The sequence below is a fragment of the Equus caballus genome, chromosome 8, assembly GCF_041296265.1.
Source record: "Equus caballus isolate H_3958 breed thoroughbred chromosome 8, TB-T2T, whole genome shotgun sequence".
NCBI lineage: Eukaryota > Metazoa > Chordata > Mammalia > Perissodactyla > Equidae > Equus > Equus caballus.
Genome location: NC_091691.1, coordinates 31,712,025 through 31,728,308, shown reverse-complemented (window position 1 = coordinate 31,728,308; position 16,284 = coordinate 31,712,025). Strand labels below are relative to the sequence as shown.

The 16,284-nt window shown below is 57.2% G+C and overlaps 2 long non-coding RNA genes across 3 annotated transcripts; one reads left to right on the top strand and one right to left on the bottom strand.

Moving 5' to 3' along the window:
- Positions 1 to 299: 299 nt before the first annotated feature.
- On the bottom strand, positions 300 to 16,103 carry LOC111774690 (uncharacterized). Of its 2 annotated transcripts, XR_011441422.1 has the most exons (3): positions 15,908 to 16,099; positions 1,817 to 1,962; positions 300 to 534 (listed from the first exon to the last, which is right to left on the bottom strand). It is a non-coding gene; the product is annotated as an uncharacterized lncRNA (long non-coding RNA). The 2 variants fall into 2 exon arrangements; XR_002809814.2 differs by lacking the exons at positions 300 to 534; positions 1,817 to 1,962 and adding an exon at positions 11,878 to 14,860 and having other exon boundaries at positions 15,908 to 16,103.
- On the top strand, positions 8,781 to 11,889 carry LOC138925369 (uncharacterized). Its single transcript, XR_011441421.1, has 3 exons — positions 8,781 to 10,834; positions 10,992 to 11,157; positions 11,565 to 11,889. It is a non-coding gene; the product is annotated as an uncharacterized lncRNA (long non-coding RNA).
- Positions 16,104 to 16,284: the final 181 nt, after the last annotated feature.

The window sequence follows — 16,284 nt, the reverse complement described above, 5'->3', positions numbered from 1 at the left end:
CCGGGTGCTGGCTCTGCTGTCCCCTGCCACAGGGCCAGTCCTGTTACACCCTGCAGGTTTGCCTCACTCGATTGAAGGGCTGCGCCTCCCTCCCTGGGAGAGGCCCCGGCTCTGGGCTCCTGTGGAGTCCTGGACCCTTGACTTCCATCTCGCTGTCCACACCCCCAGCTCTCCTGGCCACTTCCCTGGGCCTCAGCAAGAAGGAGGAGGAAATACAAAAATTCCTAGTATTTGCTGCTCTGAAGATTGGGAATATTTATGAAACTGCTCAGGATTCTGCTCACTCACCAGCCTTTCTCTTCAAAATAATCTATTTTAGTATCAAAATGACAATTACAATTTGGAGGGTGTTGCTCCAGAGCTGTTACAGTGAATAATTATCACCGGTTTATCTCTTTGAGTACGTGTAGTCTGTCCACGTCGTTCAGGTCCCCCGTGCATTTGTCTTGGTGGCGAGCCCGCGCCGTCTGGAGGAGCCCGCTGCTGCTCTCCGACTGGATGAGGAGGCCCATCCTGTTTGCAGAAGTTCCAGAGCTGCAGGGAGAGAGGCACAGAGGCCAAGAATTGAGTGTGTACGACTGGGTCACGAGTGGACTCTGTCAGACGTGGGCTGGGATGGGAGGAGGACAGAGAGGTCCCCTTGTTCTGGATTGTCCCCTCCCCAGGGAAGAAGGAAGGAAGGGGCAGGGCTGTTGTCAGACCCGTTTGGTGAGGATTAAACCAAATACAGCAAACTACCACAACATCCGATTAGCTGTTCGGCCCCAGGTGAGCCCGTGTCCTCAGCTTGGCCCCATCACTCACTCAGTCGACGACATTTGTTGAGCACGACTGCGCCCGCCCTGTGCCGGGAACCCAATCTGGGGAGGCCAAGCCCCATGGTCGTCATCCTCAGCGGCCCCACCGAGGGCAGCCGGCCAAGGAGTTAGTCCCTGTTCCACCTGGTGGGGACGGCTGGGAGGGACGGCACAGTGCGGACGAGGGCCTGCCCTGGGCTGGGTGTCTGGAGGTGAAGCACAACCAAGGCATCGAGTGTGACCAGACAGTAGGGGGGCGAGTGCGCTTGGGCTGGGGGCACAGTGCAGCCTCCCCAAGAAGGGGCGGCCACAATCAGGTCACAGAGCGGAGCGGTAGGGTTGGGGGCCGACCATGTGGTGGCCCCGATTCCCTGCCCTCCTGTCTCCACACCCTTTGCCTTGTGGCCCTGCAGCTCACCCCACGAGAGGTTACGGTGGATGTGACAGCAGAGGCTGGGAAAGTGCCTGCACTGCCACTCACTCTCTCCCCACTGTCACCCCAGAACAGCCGGCTTGCAGCTGTGGAGGGGGCCGTCATCCCAGCTGAGGCCTGCGACCCCGGAACAAGCAGGGGCCCGTGAGGCCAGGAGGACCACCAGCGGAGCCTGGCTTGGTCGCTGACCTGCTGACTTGTGGCTTATGAGCACTTGTTGAAAACCTCTGAGTTTGGGGGTGGCTTATTATGAGGCACAATTATGGCAAAGCCAAATGACTCCCATGGAAGAGCGAGGGCAGGGCCGTCTCGAGGGGCCTGTGGGCCAGGCTGGGGTCTGGGGGCGCTGAGGAATCTGGGCCGGGGTCACGTAGGGGTTTGCTCTGCCTGCACTGAGCGCTCTGCGGGGAGCGCTAAGGCTTCTGTCTGCCGGGAGGAGCGACTCGGGGGCTCTGCTCCGGAGGAGGTGGTCCTGGCTGCATGGAAACGGGTTGCGCCGTGACAAGCCAGCAGCGGACGTCGGGATCTATCAGAAGCAGCTCAGATGCTTAGGGTGCAAACAGCGCACAGGGTGACTCTCGCCCACCCCTGGTATCCGGGCAGCACGCGTCTTGAGAGCTCCGTCTTCAGAGGCACCTGGAAGTAGCGCCCGGCTCAGTAGGCTGTTTTCTCCTCTCCTCCAGGAGAAGAGTGTCAGGGTTGAGAAGGACAGCTGCTCCGTGGCTCCTCTCCCTGCAGGGGGGAAATTACCACTCAGTTCCATCCCTCCCAGGCTCAGGGATGATCGCAAGTCTTATTGGTGGGAAAACTCATTTGATTTTTAGTGATTTTTAGCCCGAAAGTTAGCAGATTTTAGGAAGCTCTTGAACATATTGCCTAGAAATAAGGATGATCTTCTTGGTTTACAGTGAAACTTGATCTATCCCGACTGAAACGTTTGCTGAGATGTGGTCCGGGGAGGAGCGAGCCTCCAGGCACAGGAGGCGATGAGGCTGCTGGTCACAGGAGGTGAGAGGCTGCTTGAGTCCAAAGGCCACCTGGAGGCAGAGTTTCCTCCCCTTCAGGGACCTCAATCTTTTCCTCTTTCAGCCTTCAACTGATTTGATGAGGCTCACCCACATGATGGAGAGTAATCTGCTTTACTCAAATTCTCCTAGACTTAAACAGTAATCACTTTTTTTTTTCTGGCAGAAATAGAAAGCTCTATCCTAAAATTCATATGGAATCTCAAGGGACCCTGAAAAGATGAAAAAGAAGAACAAAGCTGGAGGACTCATACTTCCTGATTTCAGAACTTACTGCAAAGCTACAGTAATTGAAAGAGTGTGGTACTGGCATAAAGAGGGACGTAGACATGGAACAAACAGAGAGCCCAGAAATAACCCCTCACGTATGTGGTCAGATGATCTTTGACAAGGGTGCCAAGACCATTCAATATGGAAAGGACAGTCTCTCCAACAAATGCTGTTGGGAAAACTGAATATCCACACGACAAAGAAAGAAGCTGGACCCCTACCTTGCATCATATACAAAAATTAGCCCCAGATAGATCAAAGACTTAAATACAAGGCCTAGATCTACAAAACTCTGAGAAGAAAACACAGGGGAAAGCTTCAGGACCTTGGATTTGGCAAAGATTTCTTGATGTGACATCAAAAACACAGGAAACAAAAGAAAAATAGTGCCCATCCACTGATGAATGGGTAAAGAAGATGTGACATATATATATACACACACACACACACACACAACGGAATACCACTCAGCCATAAAAAAGACAAAATTGTCCCATTTGCAACAACATAGATAGACCTTGAGGATATGATCTTAAGCCAGACAGAGAAAGACAAACGCTGTATGACTTCACTTGTATGTGGAAGATAAACAAATACGTGGATAAAGGGAGCAGATTAGTGGTTGCCAGAGGGGAGGGGGGTTGGGAGGTGGGAAAAGGGCTTGTGTGTCTGGTGAGGGATGAAAACTAGACTATTGGTGGTGAGCACGACGCAGTCTATGCAGAAACTGATACATAATAATGCACACCTGAAATTACAATGTTATAAACCAACATGACCTCAATAAAATAAGTTTTAAAAAAAGAAAAAGAGGGGGCCAGCCCGGTGGTGCAGTGGTTAAGTTCGCATGTTCTGCTTCTCGGTGGCCCGGGGTTCGCTGGTTTGGATCCCGGGTGCAGATGTGGTACCGCTTGGCAAGCCATGCTGTGGCAGGCGTCCCACGTGTAAAGTGGAGGAAGATGGGCATGGATGTTAGCTCAGGGCCAGTCTTCCTCAGCAAAAAGAGGAGGATTGGCAGTAGTTAGCTCAGGGGTGATCTTCCTCAAAAAAAAAGAAAAAAGAAATTGAACCTCATGAAAATTAAAAACTTTTGTGTGTCAAAAGACACTATTAAGAGAGCAAAAAGGCAAGCGACAGAATGAGAGGAAATATTTGCAAATTATACACATGGTAAGTGATTAATATGCAGCACATAGAAGGAACTCCGAAAACTTAATAACAAGAAACCAAACAAACCAATTAAAAAATGAAGACTTAAATAGACATTTCTCCAAAGAAGATAAACAAATGGCCAAAAGCACGTGAAAAGATGCTCAACATCACTAATCATTAGGGAAACGCAAATGAAAACCGCAGTGAGATTCTACCTCTCACCCATTAGGATGGCTACTATCAAAAACATAAAGGGGGTTGGCCCGGTGGCGTAGTGAAGTTTGCATGCACCACTTCCGCCGCCTGGTGGTCGCCGGTTTGGATCCTGGCCGTGGACCTACACACCGCCACTCGTCAAGCCACGCTGTGGCGGCATCCCGCGTAGAGGAACTAGAATGACCTACAACTAGGATATACAGCTATGTACGGGGCTTTGGGGAGGAAGAAAAAAAGAAAGAGGACGATTGGCAGCAGATGTTAGCTCAGGGTGCAACTTCCTCGCCAAAAAAAGCATACCTTTACAAAAAAAAAGAGGGGCTAGCCCGGTGGTGTAGTGGTTACATGTGCCCACTCTGCTTTGGTGACCTGGGTTTCATGAGTTCAGATCCTGGGTCGCAGGTTTGGACCCCAGGCATGACATACATACTGCTCATCAAGCCATGCTGTGAAGGTGTCCCACATACAAAATAGAGGGATAGAGTCACAGATGTTCACTCAGGGCCAATGTTCCTCCCCCCCAAAAAAGAAGAAAATAACAAACGTTAGTGAGGATGTGGAGAAACTGGAGCCCTTGTGCACTGCTGGTGGGAGTGTAAAATGGTGCAGCTGTCATGGAAGACAGGATGGCGGCTCCTCAAATATTAAAATAGAACAATCGTATGGTCCAGCAATTCCACCTCTGGGTGTACATCGAAGACCTGAAAGCAGGGTCTCGAAGAGGTATTTGCACACCCACAGTCACAGCAGCGTTTTCACGACAGCAGAAGTGTGGAAGCACCCAGTGTCCACGGACGAACGAATAAACAAAGTGTGGTCTGTGCAGTCATGTGTCACTTAATGATGGGGGCGCGTCCTGAGAATGTATCAGTAAGTGATTCCGTCGTCGTGTGAACGTCACAGAGCGCACTTACACACACCCAGATGGTGCAGCCTGCTCCTTGCCTAGGCTGTATGGCACTGATCTTAGGGGAACCCGTCACATATGTGGTCCATCGTTGACCAAAACGTCACTATGCAGCATGTGACTGTACATATAATGGAATATTATTCAGTCTTAAAAAGGAAGGAAATTCATGGGGCCAGCCCGGTGGCACAGGGGTTAAATTCACACGTTCCACTTCTGTGGCCCGGGGTTCGCTGGTTCAGATCCCAGGTGTGGACATGGCACCGCATGTCAAGCCATGCTGTGGTAGGCGTCCCACATATAAAGTAGAGGAAGATGGGCACGGATGTGAGCTCAGGGCCAGTCTTCCTCAGTGAAAAGGGGAAGATTGGTGGCGGATGTTAGGTCAGGGCTAATCTTCCTCAAAAAAAAAGGAAGGAAATTCTGCAACATAGTACAAGATGGACGAACCCAGAGGACGTTCTGCTAAGTGCAATAGCCAGACACAAAAGGGCCACCACTGTCTGATTCCAATGATATGAGGTCCTGGAGGAGTCAAACTCATGGAGACAGAAAGTAGAAGGGTGGGCACCAGGGGCTCGGGCAGGGGCCTGAGGAGTCCGTGTTTGCGGGGCCAGAGTTTTAGTTTTACAGGAAGAAAAGAGTTCTGGAGATGGATGTTTGGGATGGCTGCGCAACAGTGAGAGTGTGCTTAATGCCACTGGACAGTACACTTAAAAGTGGTTAAAATGGTAAATTTTACATTATACATATTTTACCATAATTTAAAAAATGTAATTACACTTGAAAAATACCTTCACAGCAACATTTAGACCGATTTTGACCAAAAACTGGGTACCATGGCCTGGTCAGGTTGACACGAGATTAATGCCGCGGAGCCGGACGGCGGAGGCAGCCCTGGGGGGGAGTCGGGATCAGCTCCCGAAGTGGGAGACTCGAGCCGAGCAGCCAGCCACCAGGTGGGACATGCAGGTGGGACCCAGGGCCCGCTGGCTGTGCTCGCATGGCCGGCCGTGTCCTTGCCATCCCGGCGGCTGGCTGCTGCTCGCCGCTGACTCCCTGAATCCCCGTGGTCCTGGCGCTCTGTCTGCCCCACGGCAGGGGCTGAGGGAGGACCCACCAGGACAAGGCGTCTCTCCTGCCCCTGCTGCCACCACGGAGCTCCAGGGGAAACAGAGGTGCCCGGTGAAGGGGCAGTGGGCGCAGGGAGGGCCGGCAGGGCGTGAGCAGGTCCCTCCCGGCCGCCCGCAGAGGTAGGCCCTCGTGGCCCCACCGCTCCTATACTGGCCGTGAGCCGCAGAGCGCGGTCCTGGCTTCCCACCGAGGCAGCGTCTCCAAGGCGGCTCCCCTTGCACTCTCCACTGGGCGCAGTGGACACGGCTGAGCCGGGAGACGTCCTGACGGCTGCGCAACGCAGCCTGGAGCCATGGACCCAGACCCCTGGGCCACACGTCTGGCTGTTCCTGACAACCATCCCTCTCCGTTCGAAGATTTCTCCCCGAGGCCGGGCCCTAAGGACCAGGTCCAGCCTCTTCCCTCCGCATCACTGTCTGGGCAGCCCTGGGGCCGCCGCGGGGCTCTGCCAGCACGATGGCTTCTCCTCGAACGTGGAAATGTGCTCCATCCAAGCGGCGCTGTTATTATTTGGTGTTGAATTTCAAGTAAAATAAAAATTAGAATTTCTAGCACAGGCTCTCTGCAGTCGTGAATCTCATCTCTGTTTGCCACACAGGGAGTCACACGTCTGTGGAGAAGTCACGCTAACGGTTCCACAGTGTAATTGTGTTTACAATCGGAAATATGAGCTGGCTTCTTCTGTGGGGCTGGGTCTAAACACTGGGTGGTGTGTGTGCTGCGTGTGTGTGTGCACATGTGATGTATGAGCGCGTGCTGTGTGTGCGTGTGTAGTGTGACATGCGAGCGTGTGCTGTGTGTGCACGTGTGCCTGTGTGATGTACGAGCGTGTGCTGTGTGTGCGTGTGCCTATGTGACATGTGAGCGTGTGCTGTGTGTGCACGTGTGCCTTGTGATGTGCAAGCGTGAGCTGTGTGTGCGTGTGCCTGTGTGACGTGCGAGCGTGTGCTGTGTGTGCACGTGTGCCTTGTGATGTGCAAGCGTGAGCTGTGTGTGAGTGTGCCTGTGTGATGTGCGAGCGTGTGCTGTGTGTGCGTGTGCCTGTGTGACATGTGAGCGTGTGCTGTGTGTGCACGTGTGCCTGTGTGATGTGCAAGCATGAGCTGTGTGTGCGTGTGCAGTGTCGTCCAGCACGTACTTACCCAGCAGAAGCCCTCTCTTCCTCCACCTCGACACACCCCTGGGCAGACAGGAGTCGACAAGCGGGGCGGCCCTGCCCACCTGGCTGCCCTGGCCTGGCCTCCATCCTCGAGGCAGCGTCCAGCCAGGCAGGCAGCAGGTGGTGGGAAGGCAGCCGACACTGTCGGTTGCCAGGCAACCTTCTCCCTGGCTACGGGCCCCAGTTCTGCTCCGGCCTTGGGAAGCACTGTGCTCGCTTGGGGAGGTGGCGGCCCCAGCACTGCCCCTGGGTGGTTCTCAGCCTCTCGTGCAATTCAGTGGGCCGTGCCAGCGAGGGGAGAGCCCGGAGCCGCAGGCCGCCCTGCCAGTGGGCTCAGGGAGAGTCTGCCAGGAGCTGCTGGGAAATCGCCTACACTCCTAAAAAGGGACAAGAGAAAAGGAGGCTTTTAGATGGTGACATGGAGACGGGCGGCCCGGACCCAGGAGGTAGCCTCAGTCCCAGGGAGAAACCTGCGCGGAGCTCAGACGACCCACCCTGGCCGGCTGCTGTTGCCGTCCTTGGTGGGAGAAGAGGGCTCCCTTGCTATTTCGGCTGCCTTTTGGTTGGGTTTCCGTTACGGCTGAGAGCGTTCCGATGGGTCCAGGGGCAGGGGGCCCGTTGTGCGTGACTTTCACGCTCAGCCCGGGGTCCAGCTGCTCTCTAAGAAGCTGCGAGTCATCAGCACCTTGCACTTTTCTCTCAAGGGGACGTGGCCTTGGCAGATGAGTTGGTGAGATCTCCATCCTTTGCTGTTTCCAGGAACGGCTCGGACAGGATGAGAAGGAAGAAGGCCCCCACAAAGGAAGGGGACCCGTGGGGGTCTCAGGCAGCACCCGCTTGTTCCTGGAGACCCTGTACATTCACTCCCACGTTCCCTCTTCCGTCGGAACTACTCCTGGGCTCCAGGTTTTGGGCCGGAACCCCGAGCTCTGGCCTCTCCCGCGAGACGCCAGCAGGGCCGTGCTTGGGCGGCTCCCGCTGGGCTGGCTGTCATTTGATTTGCCCGGAAAACAGAGGTTGGACCAGATCAGAGGTTACAAAACGGCCGTCACAAGTCGAATCTGGGCCACTGGACATGTTTCCGTTTTCTGTCTCCATGGTATGTTAGTAGCAAATATTTAAAAGTTAAGAAACTTTTCATAAAAAACAGGTTTCTGGTTTTCTCCAAAAACCAGGGGTTCTGGCAACGTTCAGTTTGTCTGGTGAGAGCTGGCTGGAGCTAAGTGGCAGCTGCTGCCTTCCGTGGGGTGTGACCTCTCCACTTTGCCGCGTCCCCACCACCCCATGTTGTCCCTGCCACCAGTCTGGGATTCGGCGGACGCTCACGAGGCCTGCGCTGGCTCCTTGCTCTGCTCGCACTGCTCACTGGCGCATCCTCCCGACAGCTGCTCACTGAGCACCTGCTGAGTTCAGGCTCCGCTCCAGGGCCGGCAAACAGCACGAGCCATGACCCCTGTCCCCTGGGGCTTCCTTTACCTGCCTGGCACATTTGGGTTTATGGCCCAACGTTTTCAAGGCTCCCGAGGTCTGCGGGCCTGTGGTCCTTCCCCTGCTCCCCTGGGGGTCACCATGCAGGGATCCGAGAGCCTGCAGGGCTGCCCGGACCAGCTTCACTCCCCGAGCAGCCCTGCTGGCAGCTGGTCTTCAAGCTTCAGGGGCCTCGTGGCCGATCGAGTCATGAAGTGTTGGGAGTGACGCGATCAATGCCCAGCACCGCCCCCTTGGGTAACAGCACCCTGGGTTCCTGCGAGGAGACCCCGCTCTCCCTCTTCCAGTCTGGTGACATCACCCCTGAACCCACAGCGAGCGTGTGACCAGGCCTGGCCAATCCGAGTGCCACCCTCCTCTGCCCATCCGATTGGTCCAGGGAAGGCCCTGTGATCCAAGCCACGTTGCCAGGGCTCCCCCCACAGTGATGGGAAAGGGGCTTCTCGTGTCCCAAGTGCTTGGACACTCTGCTGGTGGCATCTTGTCACCAGGAGGGAAGAGCTGGCCTGGAAGTGGGGCCAATTCAGTGGGATCAGAGCCAGGAGAGGCTGGGTCTCCATGACATCGGTGGAGCGTCTGGATCAAGGTGTGCCTGAAGCTCATGGCAGCCCCTGAGACTTTTGGCCGCACAGGCAGGTACGTGCCTCACTCTGCTTTAAGCCACTTTCAGTTGGGGCGTCTGCCGTTGACAGCGACTGGACAAGCCCTGACTGGCATCTGTATCACTTTAATATGAGAAGCTGAACTTCAGGGAAGAGAAGCCAGCTGCCCAGGGTCGCATGACCAGCTGACGGTGGAGCTGGCAGCAGAGCCCTGGCTCCCGAGCCCAGCCCCACGCCCGGCCGGCCCGTGGCGGCTGGTGCTTCTGCCCGCATCTGTGCTGCCCTGGGCCATGGACTGCTGCCCGGGACGCCTCTCCTCACCGCCGGCAGGAGGCCCAGCCCTCCCGCGGTGAGGAAGGGCGATCCTGAGCCCACGTGCGAATGGCCTTGGATGGCCCCCTCCATTCGCTGCAGGGAGGACACAGCAGGCCCACCCCCACCGCAGGGGGCACACTCCGAGCCCTGTTCACAGTGGGTCCAGCTTCTTGAAGCCGTCTCTGCAGAGCCGGCGTCAGAGCCTCAAAGTCAAGGCCCCCTGTGAGCAGCTCTGAAATAAGAGATTTCATCTGCGAGAAAGCGAGGAGGCTGTGCTGAGAACTCGTGACGCTGCTGGCTGCTGGGCCCAGCAGGGGGGCTGAGATGCACAAATGTGCAGAGAAGATGCAAAAGTTCCTTTTTGTTTAAATTAAGCAAATTAAGAGGAAGTGGGTCTGGATGCCCATCTGCTGGCTCTGTTCGTACAGATTCGGTGCCCACGGAAGCGTCTCTCTTCACTGCATTGCCCAAGACAAGGACATGCCCTGCGGTACCTGGGCCACCAGCATCCGTGTGGCTCTCAGACACAGACCTACCCCTGGCTCTGTGCCCCCCATCCTGCCACAGCCTTCGCAGGTGACCGGAGGCGGTAGCCTGGCACTTTGGCTCCGCCCACCCCAGGCTGAGAGCAGGACAGTTTCCAGGTCAAGCTGGAATGACCGGCTTCCTGGGTTCCATCCTGGCTGAGCCCTGTCCTGAGGGCCAGCTCCAATGCTCCTTGGCGCCCAGCTCTCTGGAGAACTCCCGCCGTAGAAAGCCAGTCTTTCTCTTCTGTTGAGTCCTGATCACTTGGCACTTATTGCTTGGTCAGGAGCCTGAGGCATTGGGGCTCCCTGACACTGACCAGACCACTGGCCAAGGGCTGGGATGTGGAGGTCAGGACGTGAGCGCAGGGTCATCTGCCCTAGTGCTGTGGTGAGCAGACCTGAGGGGGCTGGTCCTAAAGGTGGCACACATCATTCTGGATTATGTTCCACTGTGTCTAACAGAAACCCAGCCCACAGGGAGGGAGCCGCCCTCTGAATACAGAGCAGCCGGCACAGCCTGTTCTCCCTCGCAGAGGCGGGAACAGAAATGCTTCGGATGCGTTTTCTTCTTTCCCGTGGCTCCAACCTGCCGGTCCTGCGTCCGGGGCCGGGCAGGGCTGGTGCGGAAATGGGGCACCCGGAGCGCGTCAGCCGTGCTGTCTGTGACCCTGGCGCTAGTCCGGTGGTGTCGCCCCAGCTGGAGGAGGGAGAGAACCACGCGCTCACCATGCAGGTTGCAGCAGCGTGTGAGGCTGGCGCCCGTCTCACTGCAGGGAGCGCCCGGACTCCCGAAGAGTCTACTCTGCAGGGTGCGTGGTGAGCCTGTGGGACATTGGCAGGTTGGGGTGGGGGGTGGAGCTCCATCCCGTGACACCCGCCTCCAGGGGTGTCCCGGGTCTGGACTTTGCGGCCCTGCTGGACCCGCCCCCAGGCCGCCTGGCCGAGCCTCTGTCCTCCCTGTCGCAGCGGCTGCCTCCATCTGCACAGCATGTGACAGGATGTCTGCCCGAGCGGACCGTCCCCTTCGCAGTGAGAGAAACTCCGCCTGTGCAGGTGGACCGAACGGGTCACCTGGGAGCAGCCATCCTCGTGCTGGGGGCAGTCTCTTAGGCACCTCTGGCTGAGAGAGAATGTAAATCTGTGGGCTCCCAGGGCCGGGGGGCGGGGTGGGGGTGGAGAGTGGGACAGGACCACCTTGGGGGCAGCGGCGAGAGATGCCCGGAGCCAGCATCCAAGCAGGAGGGGTGTGGGCAGGCGTGGGTGACGGGCCACAGTCCCTGCTGAGCCCGTTTTTCAGACATGGAAACTTTTTAGCAAATTGTGACGAATAGAAATGGCGAGCAATAGGATCTATTGGAGTCTATGAGGAGGCCATTTGGTGTAAACCTAATTTGGCCTGACAGTGTTTTTCCAAAAGGGCCTGACGTGGCCGTTGAGCACGCATCGTAGATCCGTTAAGGCAAAAACAAATGGCCTTAAGAGAAAGGTGCAACTTCCCTGCACATTGGCCTTTCCTTAAGGAGAAGCATCTTTCGTTAGGCTAGGAACTGATGGCTGCGCTCACCTGTGACCACCCAGCTCACCTGTGACCATCCAGGCCAAGACAACAGACCTGCCACCCTGCTGTGTCCACCGAGATGGCAGACCCACCAGCTGTGTCCGTCGATCGCTGTGCCGACAGAGCAGTCTCTTGGCTATTGTCAAAGGGACTTTTCAATCCTATGTGAAACGTCCTCTCTGGGGGTCTAGAACCACTCTGTGCACCCCACTTCTTTGATGCCCTTTCTTCCTTCTGGAACAAAGGCCCCAGGCCATGGTCCTCACATTTTAGCTTAGAATAAACTCACCCAAATTTTCATTGATAGCTTGGTTCTAGATTATTTTTGTCGACAATTGCAAAGTTAATTTGTCTTAAATTTGAATGAAAAGATTTAGAGAAAGCACGGGAAAGCACAAGCGTCGTGCTCGACACAGGCGGGGGAGCTGGGCGGGGTCTGCCCTTCACTGTGGTGTTGGTTCTGTCCCCCCAACCCGCAGTCCTGCCCCCTGGACCCCGCCCCCAGGGCCGAACCTGGCTTTGTGTGTAGTGGTCTCTCCTGCTTCTGCCCCTCCTGTCCTCCGAGATTCGAGGTTAGTGGACACTCCGTGGCAGAGACACTGTGACAGGCTCTTGTGCATCAGTTTCTGCAGCTGCCGCAACAAAGCACCACAGACCCAGCTGCTTAAGCCGCAGAAATTCATTGTCTCTCGGGTTTGGAGGCCAGAAGTCCACGATCAAAGCAAGCTCTCTGCGGGTCCAGGGGTGGAACCCGGGTCGCCCCTTTGAACCGGTCCCACCCCCACTGCGGCCTCAGGTGGCGGCTGGCTCCTCTGAGGCCTCTCTCCTTGGCGTGTGGACGCCGTCTCCTCCGGTGGTCGTCCCTCGGCGTGTCTGCGTCCTCTTCTTGTGAGGACGCCATCACGTTAGATTGGGGCCCCCCATAGGGATCTCATCTTAACTTGATCGTCTGCACAGGCCCGTCTCCAATAAAGTCACGTCTGAGGTACAGAGGGTAGGACGCCAGCATGTCTTTTTGGGGACACAGTTCAGCCCGCAGCACTCCTGTTCTCCATGCTCTTCTAAGACGTGGCTTTGACAGCCCCTCCTTGGGAGGTGGGGTCCCCGTCCCCTCCCTTGGAATCCTCTTAGGTTTCTGTTGATGGTGGAAGCAAGGTCATGTGACATCTGGGACTAGGTCACTAGGTGACACTTCTCTCCAAGGTGCTTGTCCTCAGAGCCCAACCTCCAACTGCGAGGAGCCCAAGCAGCCCCTGGAGAGGCCGAGCGGGGACAGACCGAGGCCCCTGAGTGAGCCCGGCCTCCGCCGGCACCAACTGGCCAGCCCTGTGTGAGCCGCCTGGAGGTGCCTGCCCGGCTCCTGGTCAAGCTGCCCTGGGGACTCTGGGAGCAGAGACGACTCCTCCCCACAATCTGTGCCCAAATGTAATTTGTGAACAAAATAAAGATTGCTGTTGTTAAGCCGTTACGTGGTTACTATCAGCAACAAATAACTGATGCAACCCTGAGTCCGTGAGGCAGAGCTCCCAGGAAGGCTCGGGTGGGAGAGCGAGGTGGGACCTGGGGCTCGGCAGACAGGCAGGTCCCTTTCCTGCACACGGGCGACCGAAGCGGGAATCTCCCTAGGTTTCTACCAAACCAGCACGGCACCACGGCTTGGGGCCAACTGGCCGGGCCTGAGTGTGAGTGAAGGACCACACGTGTAGCCCACATGAGGGCCACTGTCAGAGTCTCTTCGTGGCTCCGGACCTGCAGCTGACAAGTGTGCGCGGGGCTGTGCAGGACCAGTGTTCAACGCACCACCATGCGGCCCTAGAGAGGTGATGGTGCCAGGCGTCGATCCCACTTGGACCTCTTTCTGCCTGTCCAGCCGCGGAACCCGGGCTTGCTCCTTTGAGCTGACCCCGCCACCCACTGTGGTTTCAGGTGGTGGGGAAGCCTCAGGCAAGATGCGCTGGACTTGCTGTGGTCGCAGTGAATCACATTTCAATTATAACTGACAGAAGCTCTGTTCAGACTGGGTCCTGCCCCAAAGGGCTCACGTAACTGAAAATTCAAGGACAGCTCAAGCTTCAGGCATAGCTTGATCCAGGTGCTCAAACCATGTTGTCAGGAATGTCTCTCCAGCTCTCAGCTCTGTCCCCTCTTGGACTGCTTCCTGTCTCCATGAGGCTGCCCCTGGAAGGCTTTCTCTCAAAAACTGCAGCAAAGACCCTAGGATTGTGTCTGACCTTGCCCGGCTGGGTCACATACCCTCTCCTGAATCATCACTGGGCTGGGGGTGGTGGTGGAATGTCCTGATTGGCCAGCCCCAGGCCATACGCCCCACCCTGGAAGCAGATCATGGGGTCGACTCCACCCAAAGCTCGGCCCTTTCAAGCTGGAGTGACTCTGTAGAGGAAAGCGGGGCTGCTGCCCCCAGCGAAGGGGCACTGGACACTGAGCACGCAAAAGGCACAGGTGTCTGTTCCACAAGGAGGAGTCAGTGCGCGATTGGATGGTTCGCCAGAAACGAGGGGAAGACGTGTGACTCTGTTTCCTGAGCTGACGTCACCGTGTCTAGAAACAGAAGGCCCTCCTGCCTCCACTCACCAGACACTGGGGTGCGAAGAGCCGGCCCAGCGTCTCTGCCACCTGGCTCTTCTCTTCCCGATTCTTCGGCCCAGGGGCAGGGCCAGGCCCTCCTGTATATCTGCGGGTGGGGGGGCTCCGCCTGCTCTGCCGGTGACAGTGTCCCCAGGGAGGCCCCAGGCTCCCTGCACCTTTGTCCCTCACGCAGCCAGGGAACAGAAGAGGCCAGGAGCCGGCAGCGACGGTGCTTCTCCTCCACGGCCGCTGGGGCCCCTCTGCCAAGTGGTGCCTGAGAGCGTGCTCACCAAACCCACGCTCAGCCTCCTAGTCGCTCCATCACAGGCCTCGTTACCGCGAGGATCAACAGCCAGGACAAGCAACGCTCCCAGACGAGGGAAGCCATTAAACGGCTTTGTCCTCGCGATGTGGAGGGTGTCCTGTCTGATGACTCCCTCGTCCGGGCCGGGCTCCCCGGCTCCTCCATACGGGCGATTTGGGTTGAATTAAAAATGATGTGTAGCTGGTGCTGTGTCAAGACCACAGACGGAGCTGGGAAGGGTACCGCGCCCGCTCCCGCCGCTCTCGATGGGGGGAGTCGCTCGTGTGGTGAGCGGTCCCCATGGAGGGCACCCCAGAGGCCAGGCCGTCTCGTCTGCGCCTGTGCAGCTGGTCTCCCTCTATCCTTCCTTCCACAAAGAGCTGCATTCTGGAGAGACAGGGGTGGGTGGGGACGTACATTTTAGTTCTCAGGGGTCTTTTCATGTAGCAAGAAAGACGCACTAACCAGATAATGACAAGACTACCCTTCTACAGACTTTGGTAAGTGCTATGAAAGAAAGAATATGGGACTATGGGGAGAAAGCCGGGAGGCCCTGACGTGCTCTAGAGGGAGGGCGCTAAGATATGAGGGGCAGCAGTCAGCTAACGGAAAGGAAACAGACGGGGGGGGGCGGCGAGAGGACAGCAGGCAGAGGGGCAGCAATGCAAAGGCCCTGAGGCAGGAGGGGCCTGCCGTCCCAGGAACTGCGGGAGGCCAGGGTGCTTAGGACACAGTGAGAAGGGAGAAGAGAGGGAAGACAAGGCAGGAGGCAGCAGCCCAACCACACCAGTTCTCAGACACAACAGGAGGACCTGGGTGTGATTCTAAAAGCAGTTGGGGCCTCTGGGACTGCGGCACCCAGAAGCAAACACACCGACGAGGGGTCCATGAGGACGAGGGGCCGGGAGGCTGGAGGGGGTGGGATACACTCAGACGGTGCTGGCTCTCGACGGCTGAGCCTCAAGCTAAGATCTCTAGAGCCTGGACTCGCAGAATCGGGGCTGCCGCAGCGTCCACGCAGACGGCAGGAAATGCCGACTGCAGATTCTGCGGTGGGGAGGGAGGCCAGACAGACTCCGCACCACAGACGGCCACGCAGGGCTGACCACCACCTGGAACACCCAACGGCCATTCCCCCTTGGCGCCTTCTTTAGAATTTCTTTCCCAGGGAGCAGGTGTCCGTCACTGAGAGGAGGAGACACGACCTGACAGGTTCACAGGGACCAGCCGTCGCCCAGAGGAAAGCAGGGCCCCAGGGGGAGGCCTGGGAAGGAAGGTTTGGCCTGCAGAGAAGTGGGGAGCCACAGCGTGGACACGCATGCTCGGCTGAAGGCACGGCGGGGCAAGGGTTCCACGTGGGGCCTTCGGGACGGCCTGAGCCCGGGCTGCCGCGGACCTGTGGGTCTGGCGCTAAGGGGCTGCTCTCTGGCTCACCTGCGTCCAGGGGGCCGTTTCTCAGGCCAGCCGTGACTCGTCCAGGGGTGCCCGCCCAGCATTGTTCCACCTCCTGTTAGACACATCTCCATCTCCACTCGTGTTGTTCTGGGGAGGGTTCTCCACCGGGTGGGCCTCCTACCTGGGAGGAGAGGACATGAGCTGGACTTGCACCGGGGTGAGCCAGGTGTCACTCTCGGTCACACACAGCTGATTGGCCAGGACCTGTCATGTGACCACACCTCACTGCAAAGGAGGCTGGGAGATGTAGTCTTCATCTGGGCAGCTGAGACCCTCGGTTCAATTGCTATGCTGGCAAGGAGAGGAGCGATTTGGGAGGAGAGATGCTGTCAGGCTTCGCCACAGAGACCATGCCT